General features: G+C 48.0%; 1 long non-coding RNA gene across 1 annotated transcript in view; it reads right to left on the bottom strand.

Moving 5' to 3' along the window:
- Positions 1-3,177: 3,177 nt before the first annotated feature.
- Positions 3,178-21,497, bottom strand: part of LOC117073096 — a 28,637-nt gene continuing 10,317 nt past the window's right edge. Inside the window, exons 2-3 of the long non-coding RNA XR_004433105.1 lie at positions 5,429-5,598; positions 3,178-3,377 (exon numbers count right to left, since the gene is read on the bottom strand). This is a non-coding gene — a long non-coding RNA (uncharacterized LOC117073096). The remainder of the gene's footprint in view (positions 3,378-5,428; positions 5,599-21,497) is intronic.

Raw genomic sequence — 21,497 nt, forward strand, 5'->3', positions numbered from 1 at the left:
CCTCACTGCAACCTCAGTCTCCTGGGCTCAAGTGATCCTCCCACCTCAGCCTCCCAAGCAGCTGGGACTACAGGCATGCACTGCCATGCCTGGCTCATTTTTACATTTTCTTTTAGAGATGGGGTCTCACTATGTTGCCCAGGCTAGTCTTGGACTCTGGGCCTCAAGAAGCCTCGGCCTCCCGAAGTGCTGGGATTACAGGTGTGAGCCACACCACAGTTGCCCTCTAAAGTCTAGTTTCATCTTGTGAAGAGTGAGGAGTCGGCCGGGCGCGGTGCTCAAGCCTGTAATCCCAGCACTTTGGGAGGCCGAGACGGGCGGATCACGAGGTCAGGAGATCGAGACCATCCTGGCTACACGGTGAAACCCCATCTCTACTTAAAAATACAAAAAACTAGCCGGGCGACGAGGCGGGCGCTGTAGTCCCAGCTACTCGGAGGCTGAGGCAGGAGAATGGCGTAAACCGGGAGGCGGAGCTTGCAGTGAGCTGAGATCCGGCCACTGCACTCCAGCCTGGGTGGCAGAGCGAGACTCCGTCTCAAAAAAAAAAAAAAAATAAAAAAATAAAAAAAAAAAAAAAGAGTGAGGAGTCACTATGAGGTGACAAGTCAGGGTCCTTCCAGGCCCTTACAGGAAGCCCACCATGACTGTTCCCTGGGGGGTTCACTAGTATCTCTGAGCACATCGTGCCTCTGAGCCAGGCCCCCGGCTATGGAAGGCGACCACCCTCCCAGCCTCCCAGCCTATGGGGACGATGTTTCTAGAGGTTGGAGGACTCATCGTGAGGGGCAGAACAGTCTGATTTTCCTGGAGGACGCCCCTCCATAGACAGGAGAAACCCCCAGCCACTGCCTCCTTCTTCCCAGCACTCAACACTGCTCCTCTGCCTCCTTCATCTTTCACTTCCTCCTCCTCCACCTTCTGCTGCTCACCAGAGTCCAACTCACATTTCTTTAAAAACTTAAAATGGGCTAGGTGCATGGTGGCATGCACCTAAAATCCCAGCACTTTGGGAGGCTGAAGCAGGAGGATCACTTGAGGCCAGGAGTTCGAGGCTGCAGTGAACTGTGATCACACTGCTGCACTCCAGCCTTGTTGACAGATATCCCATCTCTAAATAATAATAATAATAGGCCGGGTGTCATCCCAGCGCTTTGGGAGGCTGAAGAGGGCAGATCACCTGAGGTCAGGAATTCAAGACCAGCCTGGCCAACATGGTGAAACCCTGTCTCTACTAAAAATACAAAAATTAGCCAGGCCTGGTGGTGGGCACCTGTAATCCCAGCTACTCGGGAGGTTGAGGCAGGAGAATCACTTGAACCTGGGAGGTGGAGGTTGCAGTGAGTTGAGATCGCACCACTGCACTCCAGCCTGTGCGACAGACCATGACTCAGTCTCAAAAATTAAGAATAATAATAATAATAATAATAATAAAGTTTATTTGATGAACGGATCCAAAATTTTCCAATCAGAAAATCTAGAAAGAAGCTATTTTAATTTTGGCGTATGTATAAGTTTCATGGTTTCAGGGGTGTCCAAGGGAGAGAATACAGTCACAGGTTCTTAGTTTCTGTTTCTGGTTGGGCCAGTAAAGCCCCTTCCTCATCTCTCTTTTCTGCTTGTCACTAGAGGCAGAAACTAAAAACCATGGCTTCAGTCTGCTAAAAGCCTAAAACAAAACAGAACAACAACAGCCAAATAAGGCAGGTTGGACAAGCTTGGTAGGGTTTAGTATCATTTTTTATTGTTTATTCTCTATGGGCAGGGCCCATCCTCTGCTCATTGTGGGACCTGTGCAAGACCCAGATCAGGGCTACCTCCTCCAGGAAGCCTTCCAGGCTCTACAGGCTGTGTCAGGTCCTATCTGCCACGCTCCCACAGCCCCTGGGGTTCTCACCATTGCAGTCCACAACACACAGTATTGGGGTCATTGGTTTACCCATCCCTCTCCCTCATCACGAGTTCCTCGGGGCAGAAACTAGAGTCATTCCTCCCTGTGTCCCCAGCGGTGCAAGCAAGGTGCCAGGAACAGTTAGTGGCACTGAGTCTGAGAAGCCGGCTGGCCTGTGTGAGTTGCCTTCTGCTCCAGCTGTGTCCTGGGTCATGATGGGATCAGGCCTCCTATAAGAGGCCCTTTCACAAGCTTGCCACCCTCCCCCACCGGGTTGTGAGGGACCCTCTTCAGAGCCTCGGAGCCTCGGAGAAATCCCTCTCTTCCTGTCTCCCTGGGCTCAGCCACCACCCTCCCAGCCTACCGGGAGGGGCTCCCACAGGCACCTCCCCTCCCCGTCCACCCCAGAGGAGAGAGATCAGATGCTGGGCTGGAGGCCCCTTGTCTGCACAGAGGTAGAATTTATCTCAGTTTGGGGAGGTCTGGGGCCCCCAAAGTCCTAGATCATCATTAGTTCCATCAAAGAGGCGGCTGTGATCTCAGAGACAAGATGCATGGTGTTCAAATTGGAAACAGCCTGGTGGGCCGAGGGGCAGCGCTGGGCGGGGAGAGGGTTCAGGCCGCCCCTGGGGGAGCCCAGGACACTGGAGGCATCCCACAGACGGTCACAGGAAGAGGAGGAGGAGGAGGAGGGAAGAGAAAACATTCCACTCCGGCTCCAGGGAAGAGAGCTGCACACAGATGGAGCGGAGCCAAGTCTGCGAGTCAAGGCGACCTCCCCATGGAGGCTGGAGAGAAAGGATGGCCAACTGTACTCATCACTCATCCCATGAGGGTCCTACTGTGCCCCACCCGCACCGCAAACCTTCGTGGGCTCTGTCTCACCACCCACAGCAATCCCTGGGAACTAGAAAGTGAGGGAATGCATTGCCTTTGCTTTACAAATGGGGAAACTGAGACTTGGGGGGGCAAATGGATGTGCCCTAGATCACCGGGGGTACCTGGCATGGCTGGGGTTCCAGCTCAGGTGCCTGGGCCTCCAGAACTTCACCCCAACTCTGGAAAGACATATTAAGGAATTGTTTTTGTTTTTGTTTTTTTTTAATAGAATTTTGCTCTTGTCGCCCAGGCTGGAGTGCAATCTCACGATCTTGGCTCGCTGCAACCTCCGCCTCCTGGATTCGAGCGATTCTCCTGCCTCAGCCTCCCAAGTAGCTGGGATTACAGTTGCCCACCACCATGCCTGGCTAATTTTTTTTTTTTTTTTTTGGTATATTTAATAGAGACGGGGTTTCACCATGTTGGTTAGGTAGACCTCAGGTGATCCGCCCGCCTTGGCCTTCCAAAGTGCTGGGACTACAGACATGAACCACTGTGCTCCGCCAAGGGATGGTTGAGTGGGTATAGTTCTCTATCCTTGTCGCTCCTTGTTAGCGGCTGGCACCAAGACAGCAGTTCGATTTGAAACTTGAGGTTTAAAATAGAGCTGGAGAAACAAAACAGAAATTTCTCCTAAATATTGAGAAGTAGCCATACTAGCAGACAGAATGAGATTTAACTGGCACATTCAACTAAAGAAACAAACGTAAAAGATCTCTCCCACCCTGCTGCTCTATGTGGATGCCTACCTCTGTCTAGACGCCCTCCAAAGGATGTCCTCTAACTCCTGCCCACCCTACAGGCCTCCAGACAGCTGGCCCCTCTGGTCCCCCACCTGCGCTCCCCCCATGCTCCCCACAAGCCCCTCTCCAATGGATGGAGGGTAGTTGAAGCCACTGTCTGCTGGTGCTGTGGGCCACTTGGGTCCAGTCCCTGCCCGGCTCTGCTCAAAAGAGAGAGGCTCTGACTCAGTGGGTGTGGTCCCCAGTCCCCAATGGGCAGAGGGAGCCTCTGTGAGGCTCCAAGAGGTAGCCAAGGCATTAAAATGCCTACAAGGCAGACAGGGTGGTGATTCTTTAACGGACGATAGGACCAGAGAAGTGATCCGGTCAGGAAACTGTCCCTAGGAGCAGGGGAGAGAGAGGAGATAGGACTTCTGTTGGTCGGACATGGCAGCTCACGCCTGTAATCCCAGGACTTTGAGAGGCGGAAGCAGGCGGATCACCTGAGGTCAGGAGTTCAAGACCAGCGTGGGCAACATAGTGAGATCCTGTATCAAAATATATATATATATATATATATATATATAAAGCCTTCTGCCTAAGAGTGTTTCAGAGACTCTGTTTATAATGGTGAAAAATGGGGAACAACCTAAATTTCCAGCAATAGTTAAGTAATCCCATGTGATGGACCATCAAGACGCCATTACAAGCAATGCTTGTGGACTTCTTTTATTAGCGTGGGAGAAGTGCTGTCAGCACGATGCAAGATTAAATGAGATAATTTCTGTAAAGGATTTATCACAGTGCCTGCCACAATATAAACACTCAAAAACGGTTAAATGTGGTGTGTGATAAAGGCAGGAATGAAAAAAAAAATATATATGGAATAATTCCAGATTTGTAAACAACAACAAACACATTTTAAAAGGCAGGAGGGGCTGGGCACGGTGGCTCATGCCTGTAATCACAGAGCTTTGGGAGGCCGAGGTGGGAGGATCGCCTGAGCCCCGGTTTTCAAGACCAGCCTGGGCAATATAGCAAGACCCCATCTCTATAAAAAATTTAAAAAATCAGCCAAGTGTGGTGGTGCATGCCTGTAGCTGCAGCTACTCTGGAGGCTGAGGTGGGAGGATGTCTTGAGGCCAGGAGTTTGAGGCTGCAGTGAGTCATGATTGCACCACTGTACTCCAGCCTGGGTAATATACAGCAAGACCCTGTCTCAAATAATAATAATATTAAAGGCAGAAGGAAATATTAGAAAATATTGCTGAGTTGTGGGATTATTGGAGATTTGGGGGCTCACACCTCTGTATTCTCCAATTTTTCTATGAGTGAATATATTTTTCTATTAGTGGAAATTTTTTCCAGCATTTTATTATGCAAATTTCCCAACGTGCAGCAGAGTTGAAATAATATTACAGTGAGCGAATATATACCTCTTCCTAGATTCCACACTAACATTTTATTATCTTTTATCTCATAAACGTTCATCTACCTAACCTCTCTCTATCCAGTCATAAATCCATCTTAGTTTTTATAATGCCTTTTAAAGTAAACTGCAGACACCTTTCCGCAAATACTTCAACATGCATATCAGGAAAAGTAGGGGTTTTTTTTGTTTTTGTTTTGAGACAGAGTTACCCTGTTGCCCAGGCTGGAGTGCAGTGGTTTGATCTCCGCTCACTGCAACCTCTGCTTTCTGGATTCAAGTGATTCTCCTGCCTCAGCCTCCTGGGTACCTGAGACTACAGGTGTGCACCACCATGCCCTACTAATTTGTGTATTTTTTTTAGTAGAGTCGGGGTTTCACCATGTTGTCCAGGCTGGTCTCAAACTCCTAAGCTCAAGTGATCCTCCCACCTTGGCCTCCCAAAGTGCTGGGATTACAGACGTGAGCCACTATTCCCAGCCAGGGAAAGTAGTTTTTAATAGTTACCTAGAGGAGACAGGGTGTCCTCAGCCCTAAGAAAGCAGCCTTCTCTTCTCCATCATTCTTGCAACAAGCTAGTCTGGAGGGACTGCAGTGGGGCGGGGTCAGGCCCAGCCCTCCAGCCTTCCTCTGTGGGTGACCTAATCAGCCCTTGCAGTCCAGGGGTTTCTCCTTACCTGAGGCAGAGACAATGAGATGTAAATAAACCTCTCTTCTCTTCATCACCTGAGGGTGTGGTGAAGGTTACCTGAGATAAACCTGAATTCACCTTGGGCTTCCTATAGGGGTAAGGTTGTCAGATGAAGCAAATAAAATATAAAAATCAGCCAGAATTGGTGGCATGCACCTGTAGTCTAGGTTACTCAGGATGCAGAGGTGAGAAGGATCACCTGAGCCCAGGAGTTTGAGACCGTGATGAGCTATGATCGTGCCACTGCATTCCAGCCTGGGCAGCAGAGCAAGACTCTGTCTCCAAAACAAAAAACAAAGAAACAAACAAACAAAAAAACTGCCGGGCGCCTGTAATCCCAGCACTTTGGGAGGCCAATGTGGGCAGATCACGAGGTCAGGAGATCGAGACCATCCTGGCTAACATGGTGAAACCCCATCTCTACTAAAAATACAAAAAATTAGCCAGGCATGGTGGCAGGCGCCTGTAGTCCCAGCTACTCGGGAGGCTGAGGCAGGAGAAGGGCGTGAACCCAGGAGGCGGGGCTTGCGGTGAGCCAACATTGCTCCACTGCACTCCAACCTCCATGGCAGAGCAAGACTCGGTCTCAAAAAAAAAAAAAAAAAAATGTTTCCTGTTATCTCAGTGTTATTTAAAAAATAAAAATTAGATTTAAAAAATGAAAAAATACATAATATAAAAAATACAGGACACCCAGCTAAATTTGATTTTCAGATTAACAAATTTTTTTAGTGTTAGTATATCCCATGAAATATTTGGGATATACTTGTACTAAAAAATGATGCAGTCTGTATTTTATCTGGCAACCCTATGCAAGATGGGAGAATCAAAGCCCCAGAAAGGAAAGCATGTCAGGAGTTAGGATACGGGTTGGGATTTTTTTGAGACAGGGTCTTACTCTTTTACCCAGGCTGGAGTGCAGCGGTATGATCATAGCTCACTACAGCCTTGACCTCCTGGGCTCAACCAATCCTCCCACCTCAGCTTCCTGAGTAGCTGGGACCACGGCTGTGCACCACCACACCCGGCTAATTTTTTTATTTTTAAGAGCGATGGGTCTCACTATATTGCCCAGGCTGGTCTCGAACTCCTGGCCTCAAGCAATCCTCCCACCTCAGCCACCCAGAATGCTGGGATTACAGGCGTGAGCCGCCATGACTGGCCCAGGTTGGGATTTCTGATAATAAAGTCTCATTTTTTTTTTTTTTTTTTTTTTTTTGTGATGTGGAGTCTGGCTCTGTCACCCAGGCTGGAGTGCAGTGGCATGATCTCAACTCACTGCAATCTCTGCCTCCCAGGTTCATGCCATTCTCCTGCCTCAGCCTCATGAGTAGCTGGGACTATAGGCACCCACCACCACGCCCGGCTGATTTTTTGTATTTTTAGTGGAGACGGGGTTTCACTGTGTTAGCCAGGATGGTCTCGATCTCCTGACCTCGTGATCCGCCCACCTCAGCCTCCCAAAGTGCTGGGATTACAGGCTTGAGCCACCGCGCCCGGCCAATAAAGTCTCACATTTGTACTGTTCATTGTAGCCCACAAGGTGTTTTCAATTTGTCATCTCACTCAAGACTCATTATCAGTACCCAGGAGAGTAGGATTTTATTCCCATTTTACAGTTGAAGAAACTGAGGCTCCTAGAAGCCCAGCTTCCAGCTTCCCCACCCAGCTGAGAAGGTGCAGGATTGGTGCTCAGCCGCGGCATCTGGCCTCCTGTGCAGGCTCTCCCGAGTCTGGTTACTCTCTCTGAGCTCTCAGTAGACTACACCTGAAACCCACAAGCCGGGTTCCGGGATGAGGCTTTCAAGCCTGCAGCTCCAATGAGCTTAAACGATCTTGTTTAAATGGACGTTAAAACAATGCAGAGAGAGTCCACCATCTAATCTCACTCAGAGGGGTCATGCAGAGTCAGAGAGAGGCCTCTGTGGGATCTGCCATCTCTTAAGTCCCTACTTTCCTATTTGCAGGGCACCTGTGTGCCTTGCAGGGCTATGTGCGGAGCCGAGATGTAGGCACTTAGAGGTGACAGAGTTGAACCACCAGCTAAGACCAGTGATCCGGGCAGAGGCTAAGCTCTGTGTAGCTTTGATGAAACTGAAGTTTTAGAGTCTTTCTTACATCAAGTAAGAAGGACTATTATCTGGCCGGGCGCAGTGGCTCACACCTGTAATCCCAGCACTTTGGGAGGCCAAGGCTGGTGGATCACCAGAGGTCAGGAGTTTGAGACCAGCCTGTTCAACATAGTGAAACCCCGTCTCTACTAAAAATACATAAATTAGCCAGGCATGGTGGCGCATGCCTGTAATCCCAGCTACTCAGGGGGCTGAGGCAGGAGAATGGCTTGAATCCAAGAGGTGGAGGTTGCAGTGAGCCGAAATCATGCCACTGCACTATAACCTAGGGGATAGAGCAAGACTCCATCTCAAAAAAAAAAAAAAAGACTATTATCCCATATATCTGCATGCATGTGGCCATTGCTTCATGTATTGGTTGCTTGGTTTGTTTGGAGATAGGGTCTCACTCTGTCACCCAGGCTGGAGTGCAGTGATGCAATCATAACTCACTGTAGCCTCTCACTCCTGGGCTCAACGATCCTCCCACCTCAGCCTCCCAAGTAGCTAGGAGTACAGGTGTGCATCACCATGTCCAGCTAATTTTTAGTTTTTATTTTTGTAGAGAACGGTTTTGCTATTTTGCCTAGGCTGGTGTCAAACTCCTGGCCTCAAGTGATCCTCCCGCCTCAGCCTCTCAAAATGCTGGGATTACAGGTGTAAGCCACTGCACCTAGCCAGTTCAATGCATTTAAGGAATGATTTTAAAACGTACTTTCTTTTGCTATCGTTATTCACTGAAAAATGCGCATTGAAATGTAGTAATGCAGTAAACAAATCTTTCTAGGTTGAATATTGTTGCATTGCTATTCTGACAAAGGAGAGGAAAATTCCCTGTCTGAATTTCCATGGTCCCTCTCCTACACACATACACATCCTGCGCCACAACAGACTTTTTCTTTCCCAAAAGGAAGGTTCTTTTTGTTGTTTTGTTTTCACTTTGAACTCCTGAGATTCGTTTCTGGCAAGGTTCCTTTCCTCTCTCTCTACCAAACAGTTTTGAAATAGTCATCATTTCTCTGAGATGATAAACAGTGAGAGATTGCTTTTACTTTCGAAGGCAATGAAAACACATCTATGGTTTCACTTTGAAACACATCAGGAAAAACACTCCTATCACATTTAGCACGTGTAAAGGCATTCTCCATTCATGGGCCACCTGTGTGTCTGATGATCGTTTAATACTGCTTCCCAAGTTTCAGTAATCGCTGGAAGCCACTTAATCACATCCAGCCTCGCGATGTGCGACCCGGTGTGTTTTCAGCAAAGTTACCCAGCGTCCTGCAGGTCTCTCCGCCACTCCCGTTACATGTGTTTTGGGTAGTCGCCAATCTTTTCACAGATGAATGCCAGAATGTGGAACAAAGGCTTGAATGCAACGAAAGCACGTCGCGGTTTTTTAATTTTTCTACAAAAGCATCAGCATCACAAATTGCAATGGACAATGCTCCCCAATGTGCCTGCACAGACCCCTTGTTCCTCCTTGTACCATACTGTGGTGCAGCCAGCATTCCCCACACATGTGTCCACCCTTCCGTTGCAAATTCGGTCACCCATGTGACAAATTCCACTTGATTAGTAGATAATAATTTGCTACTGACAGTTCCATTAGGAAATCAATATCTTCGCCTCGCCCAAACTGCAATGATTTCAGATGTGCTTGACTTCTTTTGTATTTTCAGAATTTTTACAGAGATTTTCTTTTTCAAAGCAGAAACTCCTGTGCTATGTGAATGAGTCTATATATATATATATATATATATACACACACACACAACTTTATATATATAGGCAACTTATATATGTCTTTTTTTTGAGATGGAGTCTCCCTCTGTCACCCAATCTGGAGTGTAGTGGTTCGATCTCGACTCACTGCAACCTCTGCCTCCTGGGTTCAAGCGATTCTCCTGCCTCAACCTCCCGTGTAGCTGGGATTACAGGCACCTGCCACCGTGTCCAGCTAATTTTTGTATTTTTATTAGTGATGGGGCCTCACCATGTTGGCCAGTCTGGTCTCAAACTCTTGACTTCAAGTGATCCACCTGCCTTGGCCTCCCAAAGTGCTGGAATTATAGGTGTGAGCCACCATACCCCATCTATATATGTCTCGTTTTTTAGAGAGAGATGGGGTCTTGCAACGTTGCCCAGGCTGGTCTTAAATTCTTGGGCTCAAGCAATCCTCCCACCTGTGCCTCCCAAAGTGCTGGGATTACAGGCATGAACCACTGCCCTTGGCCTCAACTTATGTATGTCTTTATGACCATATATATGAGTTAGTCTTAGTCATCTTTTCAATACCAGCAAAATCAAAGAGTCTCTATAAATTGAGATAGTGATTCAGATTTTTCTCTTTTTTTTTTTTTCCTGAGGCGGAGTCTCGCTCTGTCGCCCAGGCTGGAGTGCAGTGGCCAGATCTCAGCTCACTGCAAGCTCCGCCTCCCGGGTTCCCGCCATTCTCCTGCCTCAGCCTCCCGAGTAGCTGGGACAACAGGCGCCCGCCACCTCGCCCGGCTAGTTTTTTGTATTTTTTAGTAGAGACGGGGTTTCACCGTGTTCTCCAGGATGGTCTACGATCTCCTGACCTCGTGATCCGCCCGTCTTGGCCTCCCAAAGTGCTGGGATTACAGGCTTGAGCCACCGCGCCCGGCCGGGTGATTCAGATTTTTTTTACCTAAACTACAGTGGTTCTTTCACTTCCCAGAGATGACCTTTACATGTTATCAGGAAACATTGATTTCATCTGCCATGCCCTGCAATGTTTCAACTTTTGTTTTTCTGGTGGTTTCATTTTGAATTTGCTGGCTTCTACCGGCATCGACAGATTCATACATTAGAATCACTCTCTTTTATGGCCTCCCGAAACTCCCTCCAAATTGGCTTTATTCACGGAAAGAATATTCTTGTCATGACTCCTTAACGATAAACACTGTTTTGCAAGGAATAAAATATGTTTGACTTTGAATTTCAGGTGTGTTCTTGTTTCCTCAAGCTGTTATGAGTGAGCAGATAATAATTTGTTAGTGACAGTTTCACTAGGAAATCAATATCCTCTCCCAATTGCAAATGATTTCAGGTGCATTTCACTTCTTTTGTATTTTCAGAATTTTTACAGAGATTTTCTTTTTCAAAGCAGAAACTCCTTGTACTCTGCAAATGAGTCTGCTCTGCAAAACATTGACAGAAACAATGAGGAGGGTTTGTGTGTGTGTGTGTGTGTTTGTTTTGTTTTGTTTGAGACAAGGTCTCGCTCTGTCACCCAGGCTGGAGTACAGCGGCATGATCTCAGCTCACTGCAACCTCCCCTCCTGGGTTCAAGCAATTCTCATGCCTCAGCCTCCCAAGTAGCTGGAGCTACAAGCACATGCCACGGCGCCTGGGTAATTTTTGTATTTTTAACAGAGATGAGGTTTCGCCATGTTGGCCAGGCCGCTCTCGAACTCCTGGCCTCAAGTGATCTGCCTGCCTTGGCCTCCCAAAGTGCTGGAATTACAGGTGTGAGCCACCGCGCCTGGCCAGGGAGGGTGTTTTTTTTTTTTTTTACCCCATTTCCTACCCTGCAAATCTGACTCCAAGAGTTTTCATCACTTTCAACTTTGCCTTAAACTCCTCACACATTAAAAATACATTTTAAGACTGGGTAACATAGCGAGACCACATCTCTATTAAAAATTAAAAAAATTAGCCAGGCATGGGGGTGCGTGCCTGTGCTCCCACCTACTCGGGAGACTGAGGTGGGAAGATGGCTTGAGTCCAGGAGTTCAAGGCTACAGTGAGCTATGATCACACCACTGGACTCTAGCCTGGACGATGGAGCAAGATGCTGTCTCAAAAAACTTAAAATTAAAATTTAAAATAAAGTAGAGGCCGGGCGCGGTGGCTCAAGCCTGTAATCCCAGCACTTTGGGAGGCTGAGACGGGCGGATCACGAGGTCAGGAGATCGAGACCATCCTGGCTAACACAGTGAAACCCCATCTCTACTAAAAAATACAAAAAACTAGCCGGGCGAGGTGGCGGGCGCCTGTAGTTCCAGCTACTCGGGAGGCTGAGGCAGGAGAATGGCGTAAACCCAGGAGGCGGAGCTTGCAGTGAGCCGAGATCCGGCCACTGCACTCCAGCCTGGGAGACAGAGTGAGACTCCGTCTCAAAAAAATAAAATAAAATAAAATAAAGTAAATTTTAGCTTATCTATCACAAATGTCAAACTATGTGTGGCATCCTGGCATGAAACCCTATAATTTTCTGTATCTATATTGGCATCATTAAATACAGATTAATTATTGGTGATAAAGGCATACTTGAAACATTGAGTCCCACCATTTGACAACATGACTCAAGAATGAAAAACAGATCGGGTACGGTGGCTCACATCTGTAATCCCAGCATTTTGGGAGGCCGAGGCAGGAGGATGGCTCGAGCCCAAGAATTTGAGACCAGCCTGGGCAGCAACATTAGACCCTTGTCTACAGAAAAATTTCAAAAATTGCCAGGCACAGTGGCTCACGCCTGTAATCCCAGCACTTTGGGAGGCCAAGGCGGGCAGATCACCTGACGTCAGGAGTTTGAGACTATCCTGGCCAACATGGCAAAACTCCATCTCTACTAAAAATACAAAATTTAGCTGGGCCTGGTGGTGGGTGCGTGTAATCCCAGCTACTTGGGAGGCTGAAAGTAGGAGAATCACTTGAACCAGGAGGTGGAGGCTGCAGTGAGCCAAGATCACACCATTGTACTCCAGTCCTGACAACAAGAACAAAACTCCATCTCATGAAAAAGAAAAAGCAAAAACAAAAATTAGGTAGGTGTGATAGCATGGACCTGTAGCCCCAGCCACTTGGGAGGCTGAGCTGGGAGGATCACTTGAACCTGGGAGGTCGAAGGTGCAGTAAGCGATGACCATGACATGGCACTCCAGTCTGGGTGACAGAGTGAGACCCTGTCTCAAAAACAAAACAAAACAGAAAAACCATTGCTGGCATTCCTAAGAATGGGGTCAATACCTTCAGAATCGAACTGCCCTGGACTCAAAACGCTCCCACGTTTCCACTTATCCATCGGCTTTTTAGACTGACTGAGCCAAACTCTTAGGGACATATGAACACAGACTTTGATTTTCACATCTTTTTTCCAATAATTGCACTTACCAAGAGAGAAACCATAGCTGACCATGATCAATGTATCCAATAATTGAAGGAGAGTAAGACGTTTGTCTTCCCAGCAATACAAAGGTACGCACTTGTCAACGTGAATAGGAGGTTTACTTCAGTCAGCAGACATAATATTTGCCAACTGAGGATGCTAAATTGATGGATCCCATGGTGTTGGCTTTCATTTTTCTTTTGGAAGTGTCTTTTTAATTTTTCTTTTATAGAGATGGAGTCTCACCATGTTGCTCAGGTTGGTCTCGAACTCCTGGACTCAAGCAATCCTCCCAATGTGGCCTCCCAAAGTGCTGGGATTACAGGCATGAGTCACCGTGCCCAGCCAGCTTTCATTTTCTATCTTGATGAGGAGATAACTATTTTTTAATATTACTATTATTTTATACTACTACAGGAGAAAGAGAAAAATGGGCTAGGTGTGGTGGCTCACACCTGTAATCCCAGTACCTTGGGAGGCCAAAGCAGGAGGATTGCTTGAGGGCAGGAGTTTGAGACCAGCCTGGGAAACAGCAAGACTCCATCCCTATAGAAAGAAAAAAATTTTTTAATTAAATTGTTTTAAAAAGAGCTGGGCCCAGTGGCTCACGCCTGTAACTCCAGCACTTTGGGAGGCCGAGGCAGGTGGATCACCTGAGGTCAGGAGTTCCAGACCAGCCTGGCCAACATGGCGAAACCCCGTCTCTACTAAAAATACAAAAATTAGCTGGGCGTGGTGACGGGCGCCTGTAATCCCAGCTACTCGGGAGGCTGAGGCAGGAGAACTGCTTGAACCCAGGAGGCAGAGGTTGTTGTGAGCCGAAATCGCACCACTGCACTCCAGCCTGGGGGATAGAGTGAGACTCTGTCTCTAAAATGAAATGAAATAAAATAAAGTAAAGTAAAATAAAATAAAATAAAATAAATTGTTTTAAAAAGAGAAGGATGAGCTGTGTTTCATGCATATGTAGCTAATTCCATGTTGTCTGACTTCTCTATCATGTTTTTGACGTTAATGCAGTTTTTCTTCTCTGCCTTTTTGGGAAATCAGGGTCACTCCTAGGATGTTCCATTCACCCTCTTACTCCTTGGACTTTTGAGGAACATTTCCATGCCAGGGACACAGCTAAGCCCTGGGCACACAGATGAACAATCCATTTCCTGGCCTGGAAAGCTCATAACTCCAAAGGTAAGACAGCTGTTGACAATTCTAAACCGTTTTTATTTACAACACTTCTAACACCAAACGTGTGAGGTTTTCTTCCCCACATCAACCAGTTCTCCAACTTTCCGGACACCAACTGGGTATCCTGCAATTCAGTTCAATTCTTCTTTATTTTATTTATTTATTTGTTTATTTATTTTTGAGACAGCGGCCCAGGCTGGAGTGCAGTGGTGCAATCACAGCTCAGTGTAGCCTTGACCTCCCAGACCCAAACAATCCTCCTGCCTCAGCCTTCCAAGTAGCTGGGACTACTGCACCACCATACTTGGCTAATTTTTTAAAAATTCTTTTCGTAGAGACAGAATCTTCTTATGTTACCCAGGCTGGTCTTGAACTCCTGGGCTCAAGTGATCCTCCCACCTCAGCCTCTCAAAGTGCTGGGATTGTAGGCATGAGCCATAGCACCCGGCCAATTCAATTCAATTCTTTTTTTTTATTTTTTGAGACGGAGTTTCTCTCTGTTGCCCAGTTGGAGTGCAATGGCACAATCTCGGCTCACTGCAACCTCCACCTCTGGGGTTCAAGCGATTCTCCTGCCTCAGGCTCCCGGGTAGCTGGGACTACAGGCGCGTGCCACCACACCCCGCTAATTTTTGTATTTTTAGTAGAGATGAGGTTTCACTATGTTGGCCAGGCTGGTCTCGAACTCCTGACCTCAGGTGATCCACCCAATCCCAAAGTGCTGGGATTACAGGCATGAACCACCATGTCCAGCAATTCAATTCAATTCTGACACTAACTGCCAGGAGTTAGGGCAGATCCCACAGGATAAGGACTCAGTCCCACAAGACTGCTCCCCACTTCAGATGCCAATCACACGTATAGAGTGCACAGAGGACTCACTTTTTCTTTGAGATAGGGTCTGCTCTATCACCCAGGCTGCAGTGCAATGGCATACACGACCATAGCTCACTGCAGCTTCGATCTCCTGGACTCAAGCAGTCCTCCCGCCTCAGCCTTTCAAGCAGCTGAGACCACAGGTGCATGCCACCATGCTCGGCTAATTTTTATTTTTTATTTCGCAGAGACAGAGCCTCGTTATGTTGCCTAGGCTGGTCTCAAACTCCTGGACTCAAGCGATCCTCCTGCCTTGGCCTCCCAAAGTGCTGGGATTACAGGCGTGAGCCATGGCACCCAGCCCCATATCCGCATTTTTGTCCAACTTGGCTATAAAGTTGTGGATTCCCACAACCCCCTCCTCAGATTCAATAATTTTCCAGAATGGCTCATGGAACTCAAGGAAACACTTTCCTTACTATTACCAGTTCATCTTCGAGGATATTATAAAGGATACAGATGAAGACATAGAAGAGATTACACAGGTCGAGGTACGGGGGTGGGGGATTCGTGGCGTGATCTGCCCGCCTCAGCCTCCCAAAGTGCTAGGATTACAGGCGTGAGCCACAGTGCCCGGCCTCTCCCTGCATGTTGATGTGTTCACCAGCCTGGAAGTCCCCTCAACCCAGTCATTTGAGTGGTTTATGAAGGTTTCATTACATAGGCATGATTGATTAAATCATTAGCCATTGGTGATTAATTCACTCTCCAGTCTCTCTCCCCTCCCTGCAGGTCCAAGTTGGGGCGGAAAGTTCCCACCTTCTAATCAAGTGGCTGTTTTTTCTGGCATCCACCCCCATCCTAAAACTGTCCAGTGGCCCAGAAAGTGTCACCTCATTAGCATAAGCTCAGATTTGCTGGAAAGGAGTTTGTGATGAATAATAACAGACACTCTTGGGCTGGGCATGGTGGCTCACACCTGTAATCCCAGCACTTTGAGAGGCTGAGGCGGGTGGATCACCTGAGGTCGGGGGTTTGAGACCAGCCTGGCCAACATGGTGAAACCCAGTCTCTACTAAAAACACAAAAATTAGCTGGGCATGGTGGTGCACACCTGTAATCCCAGCTACTCAGGAGGCTGAGGCAGGAGAATCACTTGAACCTAGGAGGCAGAGGTTGCAGTGAGTCAACAGAGCGCCACTGCACTCCAGCCTGGGTGACAGAGTGAGACTCCGTCTCAATAAAAACATATAAAAATAATAATAAAAAAAGACACTCCTAGCACTCAGGAAATTCCAAGGGTTTTGGAGGCCTGTGCCTAGAAGCAGAGACAAAGACCAGATATAGATCTATTTATTACTGTATCACAAAGTTACAGTGGGATAACTGCAGGAGACCGGTGGTCATTTCTTCCTGGTGGGGTGAGGAGGAAGGAGTAAAAGTTTCATAGACTTGACTGGCGGCCAGGCAGGGTGGTTCAGGCCTGTAATCCCAGCACTTTGGGAGGCTGAAGTAGGAGGATTGCTTGAGTTCAGGCATTCAAGACCAGCCTTGGCAGCATAGCAAGACCCCCATCTCCGCAAAAAAATTAGCCAGACATTATGGTGCACACTTGTAGTCCCAGCCACGCAGGAGGATGAGGTGGGAGGATAGCTTGAGCCTCAGAGGTTGAGGCTGCAGTGAGCTGATTGCATCACTGCACTCCAGACTTGGTGGAAGAGTGAGAATCTGTCTCAAAAAAAAAAAAAAAAAAGGCCAGGTACAGTGGCTCATGCCTATAATCCCAGCATTTTGGGAGGCCAAGGTGGGTGGATCACCTGAGGTCAGGAGTTCAAGACCAGCCTGACCAACGTGGTGAAACCCCGTCTCTACTAAAAATACCACAAATTAGCAAGGCATGGTGGCATGTGCCTGTAGTCCCAACTATTCGGGAGGCTGAGGCAGGAGAATTGCTTGAACCCAGGAGGCGAAGGTTGCAGTGAGCCGAGATCGCGCCACTGCACTCCAGCCTGGACAACAGAGAGAAACTCCGTCTCAAAAAAAGAAAAGAAAAGAAAAAAAGAAATGACTGGCAGTGGCAGGAGCAGGGGATGACTTGTGGCCACCCATAAACCCAACCGACACCCAAACCACCACCTCCAAAATCATACAACCTCAATGGAAAGGACATGAAAATTCCGTTTCAAGACAAGTTCCCAGTTTCTCTACCCAATCTGATTTCAACCCTCAACCCTCTCCCAAATAGAAATTGGGGGTGGGAGGGTGCTTTCTCAGGCTCTTTGCCCACCTTTGGGGAGAGACAGTCTCCTCCTCTGGCACTAAGAGGATGCTGGTGTTAGCTAGTGCCATCCTTCACATCCAGAAAGGACTCCCCGCTCCCGACCCCAAAAAGCAGACCTTCTTCCACCTTGGAAGGGGCTAATATGACAAACACCAGTACCTGGCCCGGGATCAAACACATTGCCACAGAATCTCTGGGCATGGGACCTAGGTGTCTGCATGCATTAAAAAAAAAATTTTTTTAATGAAAGAGATATGGAGTCTCACTCTGTCGCCCAGGCTGGGGTGCAAATTATAGCTTACTGCAGCCTTGATCTCCCAAGCTCAACTGATCCTCCTGCTTCAGCCTCTGGAGTAGCTGGGACTACAGGTGTGCACCACTACACCTGGCTAATTTTTAAAAATTTTTGTCAGCTGCGTGTGGTGGCTCACACCTGTAATCCCAGCACTTTGGGTGGCCGAGGCGGGCAGATCACCTGCGGTCGGGAGTTCGAGGCCAGCCTGACCAACATGAAGAAACCCATCTCTACTAAAAATAAAAAATTAGCTGGGTGTGGTGGTGCATGCCTGTAATCACAGCTACTTGGGAGGCTAAGGCAGGAGAATCGCTTGAACCCAGGAGGCAGAGGTTGCAGTGAGCTGAGATCATGCCATTACACCCCAGCCTGGGCAACAAGAGTGAAACTCCATCTGGAGTAAAAAAATATGTATATTGAAGAGAGAGGGTCTCACTATGTTCCCTAGGCTGGTCTTGAACTCCCAGCTTCAAGCGATTCTCTCACCTCGGTCTCCCAAAGTGCTAGGATTACAGGCATAAGCCACCGTGCCTAGCCCTGCACTTTTAAACACCTGCCCAATCACCTGTTATGCACACTACAGTTTGAGAACTGCTGCTCTTACATTTTGTTTCATAAAGGGGAGTGGGGCTCCCTGGGAAGCCAGATCCCCAGGATGGCCAGGATCACAGATGCCCATTGGAAGCTGAGCCCTGGAATGGAAAAGCCTGCCTGGTTGTGAATTTGGACTCTGTCCAACAGCCTCGCCAGGGAGGTTGTCCTCCATCCATCATGCCAGCCTGACTCCCACCCAAACCAATCCAGAGGGAGGAAGGAAATCAAACAGCATCTGGATTTTGCCAGCAACCAGGCACTTGCGGACCTTACCCGCTTTTTCATTTCCTGGGCTTGGAGCCCACTCCTGCTTCCCCGTCCCCTACGACACGGCCTTGGGTCAGGTCTCCCCAGCTCCTACAGCTTCCTCCATGGTCCCTCTGCCTCTTGTCTCTGTGCCTCCAATCCATATGCCATTCTGCTGCCTGGGCAATCATCCATAAATGCAAATTGATCTGATTTCTCCCCATCGGAATCCTTAAATGACTCCTCATTGTCTATGAGGAAATGTCCAAATTCATCAGCCCAGCATTTAAGACCTTTCAGACATCTGACTTCCTTTCCTTGTCTCTGAATAACCCCACTAATGCTCCTACCCACCACCTACCTGCGCCCTCATCCCAGGACGTCCAGGTGCCCCTGGTGCAGTGTAGACAGTGGTTATGGACTCAGCTTCTGGAGCCAGACCTCTTGAGTCAAGATCCTGGCCATGCCATTGACAAGTTTTTGGGCCTGGCTGGGTGTCATGGCTCACACCTATAATCCCAGCACTTTGGGAGGCTGAGCGAGGAGGCTCACTTGAGGTCATGAGTTTGAAACCAGCCTGGCTAACATGGTGAAACCCTGTCTCTACTAAAAATACAAAAAAAAAAAAGCTGGGCATGGTGGCGGGTGCCTGTAATTCCAGCTACTCGGGAGGCGGAAGCAGGAGAATCACTTGAACCCGGGAGGTGGAGTTTGCAGTGAACCGAGATTGTACCACTGCACTCCAGCCTGGGTGACAGAGCCAGACTCCATCTCAAAAAATAAATAAATAAATAAAAAGAATAATAATGATGATTTTAAAAATGTAAAAGCCTGGCAACCCTTTTGCTTCCTCTCTTACCATGTGACATACCTGCTCTCCCTTTACCTTCCGCTATGAATAAAAGCTCCCTGAGAGGCCAGGCGCGGCAGCTTACACCTGTAATCCCAGCATTTTGGGAGGCCGAGGTGGGCAGATCACTTGAGGCCAGGAGTTCAAGACCAGCCTGAGCAACATGGCAAAACCCCCTCTGTACTAAAAATGCCAAAATTAGCCAAGAATGGTGGCACATGCCTGGAATCCCAGCTACTTGGGAGGCTCAGGCAGGAGAACTGCTTGAGTCTGGAGGTGCAGTTGTCAGGCCTCTGAGCCCAAGCTAAGCCATCATATCGCCAGCGAAATGCACGTATACATCCAGATGGCCTGAAGCAAATGAAGATCCACAGAAGTGAAAAGAGCTTAACTGACATTCCACCATTGTGATTTGTTTCTGCCCCACCCTAACTGATCAATGTTCTTTATAGTCTCCCCCACCCCTAAGAAGTTTCTTTGTAATTCTCCCCACCCTTGAGAATGTACTTTGTGAGATCCACTGCTTGTCCCAAAACCTAAAAGAACTAATGATAATCCCACCACCCTTTGCTGACTCCTTTTTCGGATTCAGCCCGCCTGCACCCAGCTGAAATAAACAGCCATGTTGCTCACACAAAGCCTGTTTGGTGGTCTCTTCACATGGACGCGTGAAACAGCAATGAGCAGAGATCACGCCACTGTACTCCAGCCTGGGCAACAGAGGGAAACTCTGTCTCAAAAAAAGAGAAAAAAAGCTCCCTGAGGCGTCCCCAGAAGCTGAGCAGATGCTGGCACTATTCTTGGACAGCCTGCAGACCCCAAAGCCAAATAAACCTCTTTTCTTTATAAATTATCCAGTCTCAGGCATCCTTTTTTTTTCTTCTTTCTTCTTCTTCTTCTTCTTCTTTTTTTTTTTTTTTTTTTTGAGACAGAGTCTTGCTCTGTCGCCCAGGCTGGAATGCAGTGGTGCAATCTCAGCTCACTGCAACCTCTGCCTCCTGGGTTAAAGCGATTCTACTGCCTCAGCCTCCCAACTAGCTGGGATTACAGACATGAGCCACCATGCCTAATTTTTGTATTTTCAGTAGAGACGGGGTTTCGTTATGTTGGCCAGGCTGGTCTCGAACTCCTGACCTCAGGTGATCCACTGGCCTTGGCCTCCCAAAGGCTGGGATTACAGGCGTGAGCCACCGCTCCCAGCCTCAGGCATCCTTTATAGAAACGCACAATGGACTAACACATTTGCCTTGTATCAGCTTGAGAACCAAACACTAAAAGCCACATGATAAAGGAGAACCTGATTTCTATTTATGCAATGTTTCTTAAAGCCATAAAAGATGATGAATATTTCCAAAAAGAAGAAACTGAACAGAAAAAAGGTTAGACTTTTTTTCTTTTAATATCAGAGAGGTAATAAAATAGAAAACCTTTTTTGTTTAATTAGTCATTATGACCAGGTATCTATGGAAACAAGTCCGTGATCACGCTGGAAATAGGTAAATCATCTCCTCATTGAACAATGTAACAATCAACACAAAAGCTGGAGGTGTGAAACATCAACGTTCATTTCTTCAACAATTGCTTTTTTTTTTTTTTGAGACTGGGTCTTGTTTTGTCATCTAGGCTGGAGTGCTCTGTTGCCCAGGCTGGAGTGCAGTGGTGCGATGTTGGCTCACTGCAACCTCTGCCTCCCGCGTTCGAGCGATTCTCATGCCTCAGCCTCCTGAGTAGCTGGCACTACAGGCGCCTGCCGCCACTTCCAGCTAATTTTTATAATTTTAGTAGAGACAGAGTCTCACCATGTTGGCCAGGCTGGTCTCGAACTCCTAACCTCAAGAGATCGCCTGCCTCAGCCTCCCAAAGTGCTGGGATTACAGGCGTGAGACACCACGCCCAGCCTCCTCCTAGTAATTTTCCATCCACTCACCCCACTCTGCTCCCAGGCCGTGAATTCCCACTTTTTCCTGTGGTATTTGTAGTTAAGTCCAATCTCTTTCCCTACTGCAAGATCCCATCGTGGTAGTACTTTACCCTGTCACAATAGTCCCCCCCCCTTTTTTTTTGAGACGGAGTCTCGCTCTGTCGCCGGGGCTGGAGTGCAGTGGCCGGATCTCAGCTCACTGCAAGCTCCGCCTCCCGGGTTTACGCCATTCTCCTGCCTCAGCCTCTGAGTAGCTGGGACTACAGTCGCCCGCCACCTCGCCCGGCTAGTTTTTTGTATTTTTTAGTAGAGACGGGGTTCGTTATGTTGGCCAGGCTGGTCTCGAACTCCTGACCTCAGGTGATCCACTGGCCTTGGCCTCCCAAAGGCTGGGATTACAGGCGTGAGCCACCGCTCCCAGCCTCAGGCATCCTTTATAGAAACGCACA

Source organism: Trachypithecus francoisi, unplaced genomic scaffold (assembly GCF_009764315.1).
Source record: "Trachypithecus francoisi isolate TF-2019V2 unplaced genomic scaffold, Tfra_2.0 Lachesis_group4, whole genome shotgun sequence".
In the NCBI taxonomy this organism is placed as follows: Eukaryota; Metazoa; Chordata; class Mammalia; order Primates; family Cercopithecidae; genus Trachypithecus; species Trachypithecus francoisi.